General features: G+C 40.2%; 1 protein-coding gene across 12 annotated transcripts in view; it reads right to left on the reverse strand.

Moving 5' to 3' along the window:
- Positions 1–20,095, reverse strand: part of TENM3 (teneurin transmembrane protein 3) — a 763,547-nt gene that overhangs the window by 653,271 nt on the left and 90,181 nt on the right. For all 12 annotated transcript variants that reach the window (XM_075197350.1, XM_075197334.1, XM_075197322.1 and 9 more), the window contains exon 2: positions 3,891–3,955. The gene's annotated coding sequence lies outside the window, so the exon portion shown is untranslated. The remainder of the gene's footprint in view (positions 1–3,890; positions 3,956–20,095) is intronic.

Consider the following 20,095-nt stretch of genomic DNA (forward strand, 5'->3'; position numbering starts at 1 on the left):
ACAGCCTCAGGACATGCTGATGATGTCATGCCAGACAGTCAGCGAGGAGGAGGGACAGGGTGCTGGGAGCGTGCCATTATGCCATTGTACTGGAGTCGGCAATGTGCTAACAGGGAGGTGGGGGAGGGTCGACCCCTGCATCCATGTCAGTCCAGCATTCACTCTGTAAATTCACCCACAGCTCAGACCAAACATACCACATGCAATTGCTTTCTATAAGTCACCCCTTTATACCTATAGGCCACACACCTTTTAAAGGGGTTAAAATTCAGTACTATCATGCTGAAATTAGCATTTATTGGAAGGTATCATATTAATATTAATATTACAATAGTAGATTTTTTTGCAGAATTTCAGGAATTAAATATCCATAACCGGGACTATCCTGCGGAGAACACAGCTATTAAACCTTAATATCTAGCTTCCCTGTATTTCTGTCCATGGGTGGTGTCTGCTATCATGGGTCACTTATTTTTGCTTGCCCCCAAGACCAATGTTGGCAGCTCTCTCCTCTTTATATACATGAAAATCAGTTATGTTGCACAAGTTGCTTTTTAAACAAACATGAACCTGTCTCTGGTTCACGAACATGTTACATCCATGACTGGTTTTTGATTCCAGCCCCTAATAGCAACAAACAAATTTCATAAAACATTGCTAACAGTGCTAAAATTTCTGTTAGTTTTAGTATTCTAATGACGGACATCATGAAACACACATATTTACACCATACACCAACTACCAGTTTAGCAGCCTTGGCTCAAAGTTATGTTCTCATAGCAGCCATCATTAAGGTTTTGTAAATGAATTTCCAGCACTTGAATGCTGCATAGAAAATACTGATGCACATGACCGGTTAATCAGTCTACTGTGAAACCCTAGCTAAGCTGCAGAATTTACCAGTTTCCGTGAGATTGTGTCCTAATCTGATAAAACAGTGGATTAGAAGGAATTTAAAATAAATAGACCAGGAGAAAACCACATGTGTACATATCTTAAAATCCTTCATCTTCGATAATAATTACAAAATGCCATTGAACGCCATGTCAGAAATTCTGTGATTCTGATTTCTAGATGACTTTTAAGTCAGTCCACTATTTTTGCTCAACCCTAACAGACTCGTATCCTAAAACACATTAACTTATGAGACATATAGGTGTATATTTACTAAACTGCGGGTTTGAAAATGTGGAGATGTTGCCTATAGCAACCAATCAGATTCTAGCTGTCATTTTGTAGAATGTACTAAATAAATAACTAGAATCTGATTGATTGCTATAGGCAACATCTCTACTTTTTCAAAACCACAGTTTAGTAAATATACCCCATAGTCTTGTGGGGCACAAGGCCTGCAGAAGTTGGAATTAGAGAGGGGGAGGGGACGGGACTGGAGAGGAGGAGTAGTTGAGATTAATCAATAATTCCCCCTAAAAGAAAAGTCTAGATCTTCCATTGCATGGATGTAGCATGTCCTATTTGTCTTGTGCCCATATCTGTTCTTCTATACAATTATATTCTATTATAGGTAAGAATGCAGGGGTAGCAACTCATATGGAGTCAGCATGGAGCAGCTATGTTCTTCTGCTGGAAAATCATGTAGCTATGACGAATATGGAAGCCTTTTCAGGTATTCTGTAATCTGACTGTGTAACTGAACAACCACATTCCCAGTTACAATGCCAATCTGTACAAACAAGAGCAGCCAGGGCCTACTTGACAACCTTAGAAGACTCATCTCCATCAAATACAGGAGGAAAGATCAAATGTCAAATGTGGCCAGAGGGTGGGGTAAAATGACACTATTTGCTGAAAATCACATAATCGAGGAAGGGGACAGGATGCAGGAGGTTAGCCTGCTTCCCAGGGAGTCTGGAAGAGCCACCTGGATTCAGGAACCTCACAGATATTTCTGGAGGGTAGGAAAGTATGAGTCTGGATTACAATAGCCCTCCCAGCCCCCGTCAGTCTCTGTCTCCCTCTTGCCTCAGAACCTCAAGGTGACATAATATTTTTAATGACATCAGCATTTTAGAAAACTTCAGACTATTATTTAGTTTTTACATTTACAAACTTTTGTTATTTTTGAATAGACTTCCTATTCTATGTCACCAAGTTCGTTTTAAATCACATTTGTAGGAGTTGAAGAACAAACATCTATCAGCAAACAAAAGCAGCTTGGTTTTATACATCCAGCTCTTCTGTCTATATTCTACTGAAGTATCTCCGCTCAAACTTTTCTGATGCCATTCTCCTCCTTTGCTTTATTATACTGTATTTCTCTTATCCTATGATTAGTTCATTAGTCTAGACATTGCATACACAAATAAGTAAAAACATGTTAGGCTGTATTTCATTAAGACATTTTTTTTCTTTTAATATAAAACCTCTATGATTTAGTTAATTGTGAAGCATATCCTCTGTCTGGGCTTTATTACAGCATCAATCCTTCCAATTTAATTTCAAAATGCACACTTTTGTGTTAATGAACTCTCTTTAACAAGTCTTCTTTATGTTTTGTGTGATGATTTACACCTTTGTTTTACCTTCTGTTACACTTCCGATATATCTTTTGTTCTAATTTGGACTTTTGGGGATTGCACAAAATATCTGCCTGTCACTTACTTCATTATGTTATTAAACTTCATAGAAAGCTGTGCACACTTATTTATGCTGCAGTAATGCAAAACGTCAAAGAATAGGAAGACATACATTAGGACACATTGCCAGACGTATAGCGTAAATACTGGAGAACAGCAATCCTGGCAACGCTTTATGATCTCTGGGGCCTATGTATCAACAGAATTTGTCAATGTTCAAGAAACTGTATTAGTTTTTGTAGTGAAAAGAGCCAGTTATTTATTTTCATGAATAACATTATGCACTTAAAATACTAAATCTAAAAAAACGGTACACAATGATCAAATAGCTTATTTTATATGAATAGAATGTGCTTTCTGTGTTAGAAATAAACTATGTTCCTGGACAAGTGATTTGGTACAACATTACTATTTTAAAATCAGGTTGAGTATATTTCACTGTGACAGTGTAGTAAACGAGTACACAGAGAGGATTGGTACTCCAGTACGCTAATATTTATTAAATAATAATTATTATAATGAAAATAAATAATAATAATAATAAATATTTTCATCCTGACCTAAAATATTGTACAACCCTACAACTGTATGCAAGAGTCTTATAAATAAGCACTAGTTGCATGGATTGTCCCTGTATTGTCATCGGCCTCTGCAGTTTACAGACACCTCTTCATTCCTGCATTCAGGTATACCATACTGGCCAACTCTCCTGGAAAGTCCGGGAGACTCCCGAAATTCAGGTCAGTCTCCCAGACTCCCGGGAGAGCTGGCATTTCTCCCACATCCCGAAATTCCCTTGCTAAAATGAGGCGATTCACCTGGAATCGCATCATATTGGCCCCAATTATGTGTTTCCAGGTGCCACGCCCCCTCCTGCCCTCTAGCCACGCCCCCCTCCCGGCCGTTGCCTACTGGAAGTAGGCAAGTATGAGGTATACTGCACCAAATAGATTGGACAAATGAATATCATATTATATATTACACTTCTGGATTTTTTCTTATTGTTTATATATAATACTGCCTGGATGGTACACTGCCAAGTCTGTCTGTTGGTCTACTCTATATTTGCCAAAGAGCAATGTGTAATCTTGTCCCTAAAGCTTACGATAATATGTATATTGTTTCAGCAAGCTAAAATTTACATAATAAATTCCCTTTAAAGATCCCTCTTTATATAAATATTTTTTAAAGCTAGGGACATGAAAAGTATACATGCAACAGAACATACAATACTGCATTTACATTTCCTTTGGTTGTGGCACGAGTAAGAAGCTTATCAGGGAGATTCCTTACCTTTGATGCAGGTTGTTATCAGGGAAGGTTTACACAGACATGGAAATGAAATTGTTACTTTGAATCTAAGGAAAGAGGGAAAAAAAGAGAATGTCTTTAGCATAAACCCTAATTGATATTTACATATTGACACACATAAGATAAAGCAAGAAGCATACAACTGTACAGTAAGCGACGTAACACAGAACTCATTATTATTGTAAGAGTTAATCACATTTTTGGGAAAAATCTACTATGGGCAAAAGAATCGGTGCATGCACCCTGGATCTCCAGTTTGATATAGTTGTGTGATTGTGATTAATTTACCGATGAAAACAATAGACAAACCGATACACTTCCGGGCCTGCATTATGCGGCCCTCTAACCTGCAAAAGGACTGCACATTACCCTTAATCTCAGTAGTATGCTAAAATAATACTATATTCAAGTATCAAGAGACCTATCTATAAGAACATATCAGCAGGCATTTTAAGCAAGTGTTATAAGTTATAACAAACCTGTTGCCCATCGCTGTAGTTTAGTACACTGTCCCTGTTTGGGGCTTAGTAAATCAATATATTTGTCTCGCACATTCAACATAGTGAAATGTAACCTGCGTTTCATGGCTAGATTTAGTACTTTATGGTACTGATGTTTTCTGTTATGGTGTACCTGTTGCCCATACACAGTGGAGACAGGCTTTCTGTGGGTTGTACTAATAGCTGCCTATTGATTCACTAAGAACCAGTGACATCACTGAGACATAAGATCACAAAGTGGCTGCCTCCGGTTTGTAAGTGGTGGCGACGCATCACATAACGGTGCGTGTACCATACCCGCCAACTGTCCCGATCCAGGACCTGATTCTGACACAGCATGAATAATGTTGTCTCTGTCACACGTTTTCCAAACAACAGTGAACAAAACTGCTCGTCTCCTATGGAGCCGGGTGTCATATGCTGTTTTGGCAGCATATAAAAATAATAAAATCATTATGTCGTGTCACAGACTGCGGCATCATTACTCAGACTGCAAAAACTGGGACCAGTTTAACACTGTGGCATTTCAAAAATGTGGGGAAGATAAAAGGACTTGTGCTAATGAGTGGCATTCATGAGATTATAAAATAGCACATATGTGGATAGTTACGGGAGAACCAGTTGACTTAACCTTTTCTGGCAAGTGCATTCAGAACCAGGACATGTCATAAAGTGGCAGTTAAAATTCATGGTGGATGAAAGGGATCTTTAAGTAAGCAGAGGACCTCATGCTGGTCATTCTCAGTGTGCCTCCAACTCACTTACCAGCCAGTGAAACACTGCTAGCATCACCTTTCATACAACTATTTACAAGGAGAGCATGTGGACCGCTGTAAATGTCTGATGTAGTAATGAAGTCCTATCTAATCATATATATGCATGTTCTACCAACTACATTCCAGTGCTAATAGATTCCAATGTAACAAGGAAATGTATGAAGTAGGGGAGGAATTGACAAGGGGGGAGTGTTATATTACATGGGAAATATGATACAAAACATATATTTATATATTGTAACAAAGGGAGGCATTTATCTGACAAGATGCAGAGAAAGCATACAAGCAGAATAAAACATTGGCGCAGTTATGCACCTAGATTGAGGTTAAACCAGGTAAAAACTTATGTGTAGTTTAAAGTTTGGTTAACTTACATGATTTGAAAGCTCCTTCCTCTTAGCAAACAGACAGGGTGTGTCTGTTAGTGCAAACAGAGCCTGTGATGGGAGTTTCCTCTTAAAGAGAAGGTGGGTGTGTCACCTGCCCATCAAGCCAAGGCTGGGGGAGGAGCATCATGTATAAAAGCTTGATGGTGTCATTTGTTCACTGAGACCAACGCTGGGGAAGCTGGCTGGTCTTGAGAGAGCTTGTCTATGTCTAGCTAGCGTTTAGGGTCTCCATAATTGCTGTGAAAGTCATACGGTGTCAAATACATTTTAACCATCCTGACAATAAAGCTGCATAAAACGAAGAAGTTGTTCGCGTGTGCGTCAGCAGTAGCGGGCTCTTGCCACAATATATATATATATATATAAAAACAGGGATACTCTGCACTCTCCAAACACGTAATTAATGTAACTGTAACTGTAAAGTAACTGTTCTATAGTAAAAACAGGGAATGTTAGCTCCACATATTGCAATATATGTTAAGCTGACCAACTTACGCCAAAGTCTTCCCATTCTGGTCAGTTATATATATATATATATATATATATATATATATATCTCCAGTAGGCCACTCCCCCAATGTATTATTATTCAATAGGATTGCAAGCTGTACACTGGGAGGAGTCATGGAAGTTCTCTGGGACAGAAGATGAATAATGACCATTGTACTGGTGAACTCCGGCTTACAGACTATATCACATAGACCAGTTGGAGTCCTTTAACAAACATATTTGTAGATTTACCCCTTAATATTTAAATTAGACACATGTTAAGGGACAAACGTTTCCCTCTTTTCTTTAGAATGTTATGAATATGAAGAATGTTTCGTCCAATATATTTTTCCTTGTCATACAAAGTAGATGGATTTGAGAATTCATCAACATTTAACACTATGCTTACACTTAAAATTAAAAGTAAACAATAAACAGTATGTCATCATTATGCTAATCCTCTTTATCAGATCACAAACAAAATGTGGAGATATCTGTGTTTTAAAAGGGCATCTCCATATCATGCATATGAAGAGGAAACCGCAGTTGTTCTCGGTGAAGTTATGAAATCCTCACAATCTGAACTATTAAACCAATTTTCTCCACTGGACATTTAATATAACATATTTACATTATAGTTATCATCAACCATACACTTATTCGTAGCACATATTCTACAGTATGTATCTTATCGTGCACTTGTCTTAATGCATGGTTCAAAGATAACTCAGTTACGGGACCATAGGTTATTATTTTATCAGGCTGATAACATTTATATTATAATGCTGAGATCTGATCGTTATCAGATTGGGACAGTGGACAAATTTTGCCTCCATGTGATCATTGTAGCCACCAAACACACATCAAAAATAAAATCTACCCACAGGTATTAGTTATAACAAAAAAATATAGTATATATATATTAGTTTTCAAGGCATGCATGTTTGTGCATCTAGTCACCCTAAATAAGATTACTTTTACATACTGTCCATGAACAAAGACACATTTCAGAGAGTCAGTGTATTAGATCAAACTAGGTCATAAATATTATTTGATTTTCTGTCCCATTACATGCCCACTACATATTTTGCAACACAGAACGAACCGCAAACCCTCTGGTTAATGTAAAGCTTTTCTGGATAAATTGGAATCAAAACAAAAGTTTCACTTTTTAAAAAACAAATCTGATGTGTAAAACAAATACTGGGACGCCCTCTGCCTATAGGACCTTAATGAGATATTGTTTTATATAGTGAGATATAGACATGGCTGCCAAGTGGAATTGTGGGGCCCAGTACAGCTGCATCTTAGGGCCCCCTGCATAGGTCAGTGTTTGAGCAGCACTGGTGGTTTGCCACTGAAGGGGGCGTAATCACACCCTGTTGGCGCATGACCACACCAGACTGAGGCCTAGCTCCGCCTCCTTGATACGACACACAGTACACAGGACTTGGCCCTGGTTCTTTGTCTCCGCCCACATCCCTCTTGGTGCCCCAGGATATGAAAATTTACAACTTCTCCCTGTCTTTCCATCCTTTTGTCTAATAAAAGTTTAGGATAATTGACAAGGGCTTTAGATATTATATTTGACATATATTTTTGTGGGAGGGTCAACAGAACCTTTCTTCTCAACATTAAATGTTGCAATTCTATGGAGTAGCAGAAACAAAACAGGGATATTTTAGATTAAAAATATTAGTCATGTCACCATACTATATGCAGATAAACTTAGATTTTCTAAAAACTCATACCTCCCATTTAAGTGGAATAGCCAGTTTGATATTCTAATAAATGTTAATTCTCCTATCATTGCATAGAGTGATCTGTTCTGCTAGTGAACATCACTGTTTTGCTTCCTGAAGGAAGCAGGAGGACATAGAGTAAAATTAAAGAGTCTCTATCCATTAATGCTTTTGCAGCTTGTAAATGTCATTGTCTAAGGTCTATAATAGAAATAAAGATGATGCATGTATTTATGCAATTAATATTCAGAAAGTCTTTTCCTAGGTGGGGAAAGCAATTTGACGTTGCAGAATCTGGTACATTAGCCCAGTTCTGCTATTCCTCAATTTTTATACACAAATAAGACACTTCAGCAAATGCAGATGGTCTTTTTAAGCAGAAACATTACAGTCTGTCATTTCTTATCAACAGATCTGAGTCAGTACTAATGAGAGTAAATATAGACACATTTTATAGAGACAGCATGTATTAAAAGACTGTCCTGCAAGTGGCTAAAACGTGTAATTAACTCTTTGCGTAGCAGTGGGGATTCTGAGGATTTTTACTTTCACATTTAAGGAAGAAATGCTATTTAATTTTTACATTTTTAAGTTACTTCTCAATGAGGGTTATTTATAACAGAAAGTGCAGATATGATTGACTTTTATTTTGTGCAACCCTACTTATTTTCCCCTATGTACATACACTATATGGACAAAAGTATTTGGCCATACCTGTTAATTATTGAGTTGAGGTGTTTCAATCAGACCCGTTGCCAGAGGTGTATAAAATCAAGCACCCAGCCATGCAGTCTCCATTTGCAAACATCTGTGATACAAAATGGGTCGTTCTGAAGAGCTCAGTGACTTTAAGCGTGGTACTGTGATAGGATGCCACCTTTGCAATAAGATAGTTCTTGAAATTTCATTCCTGCTGGATATTCCACTATCAACTGTATGTGATATTATTAGAAAGTGGAAGTGTTTGGGAACAACAGCATTGAAGCAGAAGACCACGTAAAATCACAGAGCGGAGTCAACGACTTCTAAGGCGCATGGTGTGCAAAAGTCGCCAGCGCTCTGCTGATTATATAGCTGAAGGATTCTGAATTTCCACTCGCATTAATGTAAGAACAAAAACTGTGCGGCTGGAGCTTAACGGAATGGGTTATAATGGTCGGGCAGCTGCATGCAAGGCTCACAACACCAAGACCAATGCCAAGTGTCGGATGGAGTGGTGTAAAGCACACCAACACTGGACAGTGGAGCAGAGGAAACGTGTTCTGTTGAGTGATAAATCACGCTTCTTTGTTTGACAGTAATATGGGCGAGTCTCGGTTTGGCGGATGCCGGGAGAACATTACCTGCCTGGCTGCATTATGCCAACTGTGAAGTTTGGTGGAGGAGGGATAATGGTATGGGGCAGCTTTTCAGGGTTTGGGCTAGTCCAATTATCTCCAGTGAAAGACAATCTTAATGCTTCAGCATACCAAGTCATTTTGGACAATGCTGTGCTTCCAACTTTGTGGCAACAGTTTGGGGAAGGCCCTTTTCTATTCCAACATGACTGTGCCCCAGTGCACAAAGCAAGGACTACAAAAGACATGGTTTGATGAGTTTTGTATTGAAGAACTTGACTGGCCTGCACAGAGCTCTGACCTCAACCCCATCGAACACCTTTGGGATGAACTGCAACAGAGATTGCAAGCCAGGCCTTCTCGTCCAACATCAGTGCCTGACCTCATAAATGCTCTACAGAATGACTGGGCTCAAACTCCCACATAAACACTCCAACATCTTGTGGAAAGCCTTCCATGGAGAGTGGAAGCTGTTATCGCTGTAAAAGGGGGACCAACTCCATATTAAAGTATATGTATATTTGAATCCAATGTCATTACAGTCCTTGCTAGTGTGATGGTCAAGCGTCAGAATATTTTTGTCCATATAGTGTACATCCTCTTCATACTTCTTAATATTTGCCTGTGTAGATGTTTAACTAACAAAGTTTTCATTTTGTTGTAGAACTAAAAAATACATTTCCGCAGAAGTAAAAACTTTACCTGGAAACTACTGCTTACTGTCATATTTGGACCACCCCTTTAATTAACAAAACCTATTTTTTTCCCCAAAACATTCTGCTTGCTTGTTATTTATCTATGCATGACTATAGGAGAGTATTCATTTTATTTTTAGCAACACAACTTTACTTCCATGAATCGGGGTCCTAGTCCTGTTTACATCACTCGGCCGTATCATATTACCGTGCATCTCCCTCCTGTCAGAATGCAGCATTCTAAATCCTGGGATAAAACAGGACTCCTGTCTGCTGTACTGGAGGCTGAAATCTTTGGTAAAACATTTGCTAAACATCCTGCTGAATTTGAGCAGCTGATCTCATCCACCAGTTAGCCTCTTCTGCAGACTATAAGAGTCTCCTGCTATACTCAGCTAATTGACAGTGCAACATTTTCCTAGTTCCTGGTTCCAGCTTACCATAGTTGCTGTTTGTTTACTGCTTCATTCTTTCTGCTGTATATAGATTTCAGAAATCAACCCTTCATGTGAATTCAGCTTCATCCTGTTTGTTTGTCACGGTAAACTAGGATGCTAGGACCCTGATCAGCCTGATACTAGTACTCTTACCGGAGGCGCGGAGTCTAACGTAACGGCTGGTCTTCTCCAGGAACCATCGCAAGAAGGTGTGTTTTTTTGCGTCTTCCTTTACGCAGGTCGCAGCCCTCAAGCGAGTATGGCAAGATCAGTGGTATTCAGCGTTATCTGATGGCTGGGTTGTGATCTGCGGACAGCAGGTATTGCCACTGGAACTACGGATGTGATAATCTGCAGATAGCAGGTATGACCACTGAAACAGCGGATATGATGCTCTGCGGATAGCAGGTGGACTGCAGATAGCAGGTATGATGATCTGCAGACTTCAGAAGTAATGGAGAGCAGGTATACTGGTCTGCGGACTGCAGAAGTAATGGAGAGCATGTATACTGATCTGCGGACTGCAGGAGTAATGGAGAGCAGGTATACTGATCTGCGGACTGCAGGAGTAATGGAGAGCAGGTATACTGATCTGCGGACTGCAGGAGTAAGGAGAGCAGGTATACTGATCTGCAGACTGCAGCTGCACACTGTGACCAAGGAGAGAACTCCAGAGCTTTTTCCTAGAAGGGTAGAAGTCCAAGAACAGGCTCAGAGGAGAGGGAGTCTGCCTTAAATAGTAGGCAAGCCGTCCAGGAGCCAATGGAAAAGGTAGAGAAGTCTTTAAAAGGAGACCTGAATCGAAGATGGTGCCCGACCGCGGAGACCGGAAGACGCCGGCAAAGAGGTGAGTAAGCCGGGTCTTGGTTTACAGGTACCGAAGACCCGGCGTATGACACTGCTGTTATATGGACTTCAACCATTTACCCTCTGAGTAAGTTCAGCTTCATCCTGTTTATGGGCAGCACGGTGGCTAAGTGGTTAGCACTTCTGCCTTACAGCACTGGGGTCATGAGTTCAAATCCCGATCATGGCCTTATCTGTGAGGAGTTTGTATGTTCTCCTCGTGTTTGCGTGGGTTTCCTCTGGGTGCTCCGGTTTTCTCCCACACTCCAAAAACATACTGGTAGGTTAATTGGCTGCTAACAGATTGACCCTAGTCTGGGTGTGTGTGTGTATGTGTGTGTGTGTGTGTGTATTAGGGAATTTAGACTGTAAGCCCCAATGGGGCAGGGACTGATGTAAGTGAGTTCACTGTACAGCAATGCAGAATTAGTGGCACTATATAAATAAACGTTGATGATGATCCTCTGAATGAGTTCAACTTCATCCTGTTTGCTGTTATACGGACTTCAACCATTTACCCTCTGAGTGAGTTCAGTTCACTCTGCTTACTGTGATATAAACTTTAATCATTAACCCTTTGTTTGAATTCAGCTTCATTCTGCCTGGTGAAATAACGACTTTGGCTATTTATTCCTTTTGTGGATTCACCTTCATTCTATCTGCTCGTGTACAGATTCCAGCTGTTACCTTCTGCGTGGATCCTCCTCTCATCAATCTATTCCTGTCTCTCCAACTGGCTATCTGGAGTAGTAGGTTGCTGCTCTGAGTCATCCACTTTCTGGAGCCATCTCTGTGTCTCAGGGTACCAACTTCCAGTTCCAGGCCTACCTTAGGTTCTGAGTTATCCAGGGTCAGTTCCAGGCTTATTCTGTTCAGGAGGTTGCCACACCTGTATATTCACTGTCTGAGTTCTGAGTCTTCCCAGTCCCAGTTGTGGTACTATATTTCTCTGAGTTTCGGAGTTCTTGGAGGTACTGAGTCTCTGGTCATTGGTTCAGGTCCTCCCTGTTCCCATGTCCAGGTTCCAGTCCAACAGGTCCAGATTCCAGTGGTTTATTCCAGTACGGAGTCCAGTCCAACATTCCTCCTCCTCCTAACATCCGGTATACAGGAATAGAGTAACCCCTATGAACAAGACATTCATCCAGCCTTCCAGTTATCACTACATTCCTGCCACAGCTAGTTTCAAGGGTCCTGAGACGGATCCCAGAAACCCTATTGCCATGACATTTACAATAGCCGATTCAACCTGTGTGATAAGTGGAATTTTACGCTCAAGGTAAAATAGAGTCTCTTCTTAATCTAATGCTGGAGCATCATAGCGGTATTTGCACCAGCACAATAACTGTTGTGTTGATGCTTTCCTAGGTTGCAGACAAAAGAAGAGCATCATTAGAATATCTTATTTCAGTAGCCTTACAGTATATGTAATTTTTTTGTATAGAATCAGGGGTTACCAACTGACAATATCCCTCACTCTGTATGGAACCACCAGATCTGATCAACACTGCCCATCATAAAAATCATAAATTTGTTCCTCTCACAGTCAATGCCACACTGCAATGACAATACACATGTCTTTAAACCAGGTGAAATGGCAAGCAAACAGCAGCATGTCATAGACAGTAACACCTTTTTGGCTGCACCTCAGCATTTCCCATTGTTCATAAATGACTCCCAGCAGCATTACAATGTATAGTAAGGACCACATTACGTTATCTATTGTAACCAATGGCCGAAGTGGGCTGCTCTATGGTGGTATGCAATACCGCCGCTTCTCTTAATGCTTTGTTTTTCACTTACATTTTCCATACCCCCACTTCTAAATTTCCACTTTGACCAATGATTATAGCTTTAACAAATATGTTGACATGCCTATTTCATGGTCACAACAAAAGAAATTAAATGTTGTTAGAGACATACTGTTATACAATCACACATACAACAAGAAAGTCGGAGGATGTCACAAGTCTGGATACAGACATAATGGTTTGTAGAGAGAAGATTCAGCACAGAATCACAGGCATTAGAGGCATACTGATTCAAAGCAAGAGTGCCCTGTGGTTATTCCCAAAGCACCTGCTGTCCAATAAGATTGCTTGGGTATTTGTTGAGTGAATTGTTGAATGTAAACCACTGGGTTGCTAAGGCAAACAACCTCAATTTATGTCTCTTATTATCAACCTGTTAAATACAGCAAATATGCAAAATTTATGTTTACTGAATCAATGAGTTTGTTTAGCAATGTTTATTTTTATTTATTTTTTAACTCTGCAGCATAAAGTAAGAAATGTTGTGATCCAAAATTTATTTGGTGACTAGCTGTAAATTCTGGAAACCATTCAAGGATTTACAGCAGTGTGGCAGCTGAATTTGCTGACTCTATTCATACTGGAAAACAAGCCGACAGATTGCTGGAGCTACATGGCAGGGATTCCCTTTCATGCAAAATAGAGTATTAGTTAGAGGTGAATGAAGCAAAGGAGACTGGCACAGAAAAAGAAGGGAAATGAGTGGGAAAAAAAGTTTGAGAGTCAGAAAACGAGTATAGACAAATGAAGCAGTGGGAGCCCTGCCACTGAAGATTATAGGGTGTATAAAAAAAGAGCCTGAGCTCTGAAAACAAGGATATACATTTTATTGTGTGCTTTGTATGTATGAAAAGTACTGTAACAATGGAGCTTAAAAACTCCCAGGCATGTTCTACACCTTTTCAATCAAATGGCCAACTTGGCAGAGTTCTACAAACAGATGCTTAGCTGCACTAAGCAGCACTGTCTCGGTAGCTTTACCTGGTCCTGTTGCAGCCTGGCTTATATTTTAGTCTACCTGCCAACCCTCCAGATGCCCAGGACCACAGACACTCATTGCAGATGGTTAGGGTAAGGGTCGACTGAACAGGGCTAGTAACACCAAATGTCACAGGGAAGAATGCACACCAAAGACACATTATACTGAACAATATTTTTGTATAATATAACAAAAAAGAAACATTACACTCTCCTAGATAAGGGGCACGTTTCCCTGTAGCCAACACTGTCTTCAAGGGGCCTTCACATTCAACTACTATTGCAACTAAAATATTAAAATCAAACAACAAACTAATCATTGTAGCCTTTTCCGCTCCTATAGTGTTCAGTCTACAGTGTTACCATTTACACAGGATGAGGTACAGGCTTTATGAATAATACTTTGTAGCTACTGAGTTTCTTTATCTCAAACCCAAAACTGATTGGTGCCTGTGGTATGATACTTATACACAAAATGATCTCAGAGGATCATTGATTGTTGTCTAAGAGTAGACCATGTACCCAACTGGCAAATACTGGTGGGTTGTCAATTGCTAGTAACAACCAACATTTACACAGAAAGAACCTCCACATCTGCCAAGGAGGGAAGCCAGCAGATTATGGAGTATGAGGCTCCATGGCTGGTTGTCATACAGATTCACCTGCAGGTCTACAGCATGTATTGCTTCTAAACTCATCTCCTGATTAACAAGTGCCTGTTGCACCACTGCTACCGCTTGTGTTCAAGTTTTCACTTTAATTAACCAACAGATTTCAGACGCTTCTTGGTTGTCTGACTGTTTTCCTGCTTCCATCACAGTATACCAGCTAACTACACTGTGTCGTAGCCCATGTGCTGCCCTGCGTAGGAGTCTGTCTTTATGTATAGTGAGTCACCCTTAGCCAGGTCATTAGCAGTTTACAGTTACCAAACAACAACATATTAACCTTACAGAGGTCAGTACCATTAGGACAAAAGACATACTTAAGGACAGCATGTGTAGTTGCCTAGATTAGACTCATCGTGATTTAATCAGACAAACACTTTTACAAACATCTCCACAGTAGTCACATATTTATATGATTAACTTGCTACTAGGACCTGTCTGCTGATATGTTATTCCAGATAGGTGCCTCTTTCTTGGATTACATATATTGTTTTAACTTGTTCCTGAGATTAAGGCCCTTTTGAAGGTTAGAACTAGAAGGTCAACCATGTGGCCCCTGAACAGTATCAGGTTGCTTATCACTGTGGTAGACCCATCAATTGGTTCATTCGTACAAAGTATGGTTCTAACAAAAAAAAAAAAAAAAAAAGACCATTTATGCTATAACAATGCCTATGGAGACCATACTAAGTTACTATACTGTGCCATATGTCTCTAAAATGATGTAAAAGGGAATGCTAGTATTCTATCTGAGAACCCAGTGCTTTATTTTCAGACCAATCGGTATACACACAGGATGAGCAACCGGTGAAAGGTAGATTGGGTGTTTGTGATGTGAATGTGTGTTTTGCCTGTACTGGACATTGGATTGGCAGTGTTTTACAGATAGATATATAACACAGAGAAAAGGGATAAAGCATTTCTTAGGACTACTGTTACATAATTAAGAAATGTTGATTTTAGTTTTGCTAATAGATTGGTCAAATAGCAGCTAGCACTATTTAGTATAATGGACACATTTCTTGTTATTTCAACTGTACACCTATAAGCAGATGTAAATGAGGAGTGTGGCGCAGAAGGAAATCTAGAGATTGTAGTTTCCAGAACCTGCAAGAAATTCACACCATTAATACTGACACATCTATGTAGTGTTTCCCAGCACTGCAAAATACATGGGTGGTGGTACCTCATACTTGCCTACTCTCCTGGAATTCCCAGGGGGCTCCCGAATTTTGGGGAGTCGTCCCGGACTCCCGGAAGAGTAGGCAAACCTCCCGGATTCGCCGAAACTCACGGCATTGAGTGGCGGGGCTTAATTGTGTCATTAAGCCCCGCCCCCACTATTCAATGGACTATGGTGACGCGACGATGACCACACCCCTCCTACACACATGACTTCTCACCCCCAGGTGAGAAGTTTTGAAAGTTGGCATATATGTGATGCCTTATGTAACCATAATAGTCTATAAGGCTTTCCCTGTTCCAGTGTCCTTTGCTGCTTTCCACTGCCCGCATTTTGCTTTAGCTAAAACAAAGCATATACTATACCAAAGCTGTCTACTTGGTAGTGGGTGGGTTAGATGTCATCTTGAGGTCATCTTTAGTTTCTCTGAGACCTCCATCACCTACACTACTTCTTTTTAATAATGCAATCAGATATTTCTAAAATACAGAAACATTTTAAAGCAGTAGTGACTACATTTACATAGGAAACTACCGAGCTCTCCCAGATCCTCTACTATGTTCGCACTGCTCTGTAAGTAAGAAAAGTACTTATTATAACCTGATATTCATTGTTTTGTCTGCTCCCTACTATGTACTCCTCCCATTCTCCCTTTTATCTGTACCCTTAAAACCTTAAATAAAAACTATTGATGATAAAATTACATAGGAAAATGCAGTCCAAGATCCAGTGAGCTTACACTCTAATCTATGAGTGACTTCAAAACACTTGGGAACGCTAACGATCTGAAATATTACTAGGAATGTGTGTTTGTTCATTGGTAACAGGTAGCGCTGATAGATGCTCGGTCTGCACTACAGTAATACACAGTTAGTTTGGTTGGCTATTGCCAAAGGCAATTTAATTTTCTTGGAATAACATCAAAAGAAAGATAAGTTGTATGAAGAGCAATAACTGTTTGATCGTAAGCTGAACAAATATATTTTAAACTTTTTTTTAAATAAAAACACAGATATGTCTTTTAAAGAGAAAAATGCAGTAAGGAAAATTGATGTCTATATACTTGTATGGAAGGTTATGATGGACATTACTGAACCAGAGAGAAATAAAGAAATGCTCACAATAGCTCCTTTGTAACTAGTACACAACAACACATAAAGAGACATGTACTATGTGACTCAGTTTATGAATAGGCTCAGATATGTTTTAATTTCATAAAGGAGCATTACCAGCTATAGTAATATATACAGTCTATTAAGAAATACTTTACGGCACGACTCTGAAAGACAAAAACTATAATATGAAAACCAGAGGCGGAACTAGCGAGCTGCGGGCCCCGGTACAGGGAAGCGAGGAGGAGGGAACCGGGGCCGCAGCTCGCTAGTTCCCCATGCAGCAGGCCCCATTATCCCCATGGGCCCTAGAGCAGTGAAGCGAGGAGGAGGGAACTGGGGCCCGCAGCTCGCTAGTTCCCCATGCAGCAGGCCCCATTATCCCCATGGGCCCTAGAGCAGTGAAGCGAGGAGGAGGGAACCGGGGCCCGCAGCTCGCTAGTTCCCCATGCAGCAGGCCCCATTATCCCCATGGGCGCCGATGCAGTGAAGCGAGGAGGAGGGAACCGGGGCCCGCAGCTCGCTAGTTCCCCATGCAGCAGGCCCCATTATCCCCATGGGCGCCGATGCAGGGAAGCGAGGAGGAGGGAACCAGGGCCTATAGCTCACTAGTTCCCCATGCAGCAGGCCCCATTATCCCCATGGGCGTCAGTGCACTGCACCTGCAGCATCAATGCAGCACAGTAATGCAGCACAGTTGCTCTATGAAAATCTGTCTGGGTTGATGGGCAGTGTAATATCAGAGTTCAGCTGGATCAGGGAAAGTATAAACAAAAACAAAAAAAGTTATATAAAGCAGGTCCAACACTGTACTCCCCTTGTATCATACAATCACTACTTTAAAATATATTCTTATATTTTGTTGAACAGTGATGTCACTTGTGTTCCAGGACTCATATTTAAAAATTCTGTAGCAGATTGTATAGTATCGGTAAAGGTAAAACACACCTGGGAATGAGAATCGCCTTATGCAACAAACTGGTTTTTTTCAAACTGAAACTTGTATATTATAAAGCATAATGTGCTGTTACTATAAAAGAAAATATTAAGGGAATACAAGTCATCAAAATTTCGGTATCCTGTTTAAAGGTATGAGGCTGCCGTAAAGCCCTCTACTAAGCAGCGCATGCACAGTGGGCAAATGGAACGGGACCACCCACATGCTCAGAAGAGGCCCTCCCTTATTCAGTGAGGGGTCCTGGTGGGTTCCAGGGTGATCACTAGGCCCCCATATAAGTATTGCTATGAGGCCCAAAAATGCACTGTTCCGAGCTGTTCATACTCTCCTAATTTAGGCAGGACATTCCTGATTTGAAGGGACTGTCTCACTGTGCTGACAATTCGGACCTTTATCAGGACTGATGGTAATGTTGGGTGGTATGTCCCGCCCACCACAGTGACCAGGTGACACAAGCAACAGCCACTCATGCACACAGCGTTGGAGGGGTCATTTTAGGGGAGAGGAGGGTGGTTGAGTGTGGCCTAGCACTTTGGAGTATATTTTGTAAAGAAATAGAAAGTCTACAGATTCATTTTCAGTCTGAATTAGGAGTGACACTGCATGCTGTTGCTGTCTGTACTAATCTTGTCCTGAGTTGTGACTGGTAAGAGGCATCAGCAAATGGCTAATGTAGAGAGGAACACATCTGTACTGGGCAGAAATGCTGAGATAAGTTGTACAGATTCTGAAAGTAAAAAGATCTCTAAGAATTTCAGAAGTTGAGAAGTGAGTTCTCATGTAATCACTATACTAAAATTAACAAATTCATTGTTCTGTAAAATAACTCCATTGTTTTTCGTTTTGGGGGACTTGTCACACATTTGGCCACAGAACACAAACCTTTGGACTGCTAGAGACATAGTAAGGGTACCACCAAGTATTTAGTCCATAGCGGTACACATGGGTGTTTTTCAGGGGCCTCACAAATTGTCCACAAGGCCCACACATCAACTTTGCAGATAAATATCAGTTCACATTACTGTATCAGACCAACAGTTCTTTACACAGCCTGAGCAGTAGGTTCAGTTAGGGTTGGATACTGGAATTTGTGAGAAAACATCAATATCCAATCATGGACTAACCTTCAATACAGACTGTGTGAATTTACGGTTCTAACTCTATGACCTCAGAATCATTAAGAAGAAGATCAAAGAAAGGAAACAACTCTAGGAAGAAAAGTCACATGTGACCCGCAGTGACATTCAGTAATAGAATAGAATGTTCATGTGTGTTACATCCTTCCAATTGTTTAAGTGCTTTACATACACATTACTTTTGTGTGATTTCTAAAATGTTCTCTACATAGTTGTCACACGCAGTAACAGATTGCTTCCTTTATTCATATGTACCTAGCTGCAAAAAACCTTACTGTCCCAATAATTTCAAATCACACTTGAGCAATTGATTAGATTTGTGCTCGATGTTAAGAAAATAAATCTCCACATGAACTAAGCCAATTCCCTTTTTGATTTGTAAAACACAGTCACGCTAATGTGCAGCTCAAGGGAATTCTATTGATTAACTTCTCAGTTCAGAAGGGGCCCAGAAAGCTTTGTAGGGTACAGAATGCTCTGCTCCTATTCCACTGAAAGTGTGATAATCAATCGATGGGAAATAGGAAGCCAACTGATTGAAAGCCTTTGAAAACCCATTTATGAAGGAGAAGCACTGGCCAATAACATGGAAGCTCAGCCAAAGAGCATATTATAGATGCCAAACAGGAAAGGAAAAGGATTTTCTCAGTCAAAATAATGTTTATATCAACTGTGTGACTATTGCTGTGGGCTGGGCGTCCTTCACTACTAAAGATGTAGTACTGTCCCGTGATGCTCTGCCAAACTGAAAGATACGGCTATATCTGGTAATCATCACAACCACACATCCAAAAAAAGTGTTTCAATGCAAACGCACACAGATGCCAGTATGAAGGCAAACAGGTATGGACACACAGAACAGGCTAGGTTTTATGTTTGACAACAAAATCTAAAGCACTCAGTATCAGGACTAAACAACCTAAACAAATGAACTAAGTACAAAAGCAATATAAACATAACCAAAATATAAAAGTAAATATAAATAAAAATGTAAACATATATATTTATGTTTGCATGCCAGAAACAGAATATAAAAGCCAGTATAGAGTACCTTATTTTGAGATTAGTGACCATCTATAGCAGTGTTGGCTAACCTGTGACTCTCCAGGTGTTGTGGAACTACAAGTCCC

Source organism: Mixophyes fleayi, chromosome 1 (genome assembly GCF_038048845.1).
Source record: "Mixophyes fleayi isolate aMixFle1 chromosome 1, aMixFle1.hap1, whole genome shotgun sequence".
Taxonomy (NCBI): domain Eukaryota; kingdom Metazoa; phylum Chordata; class Amphibia; order Anura; family Limnodynastidae; genus Mixophyes; species Mixophyes fleayi.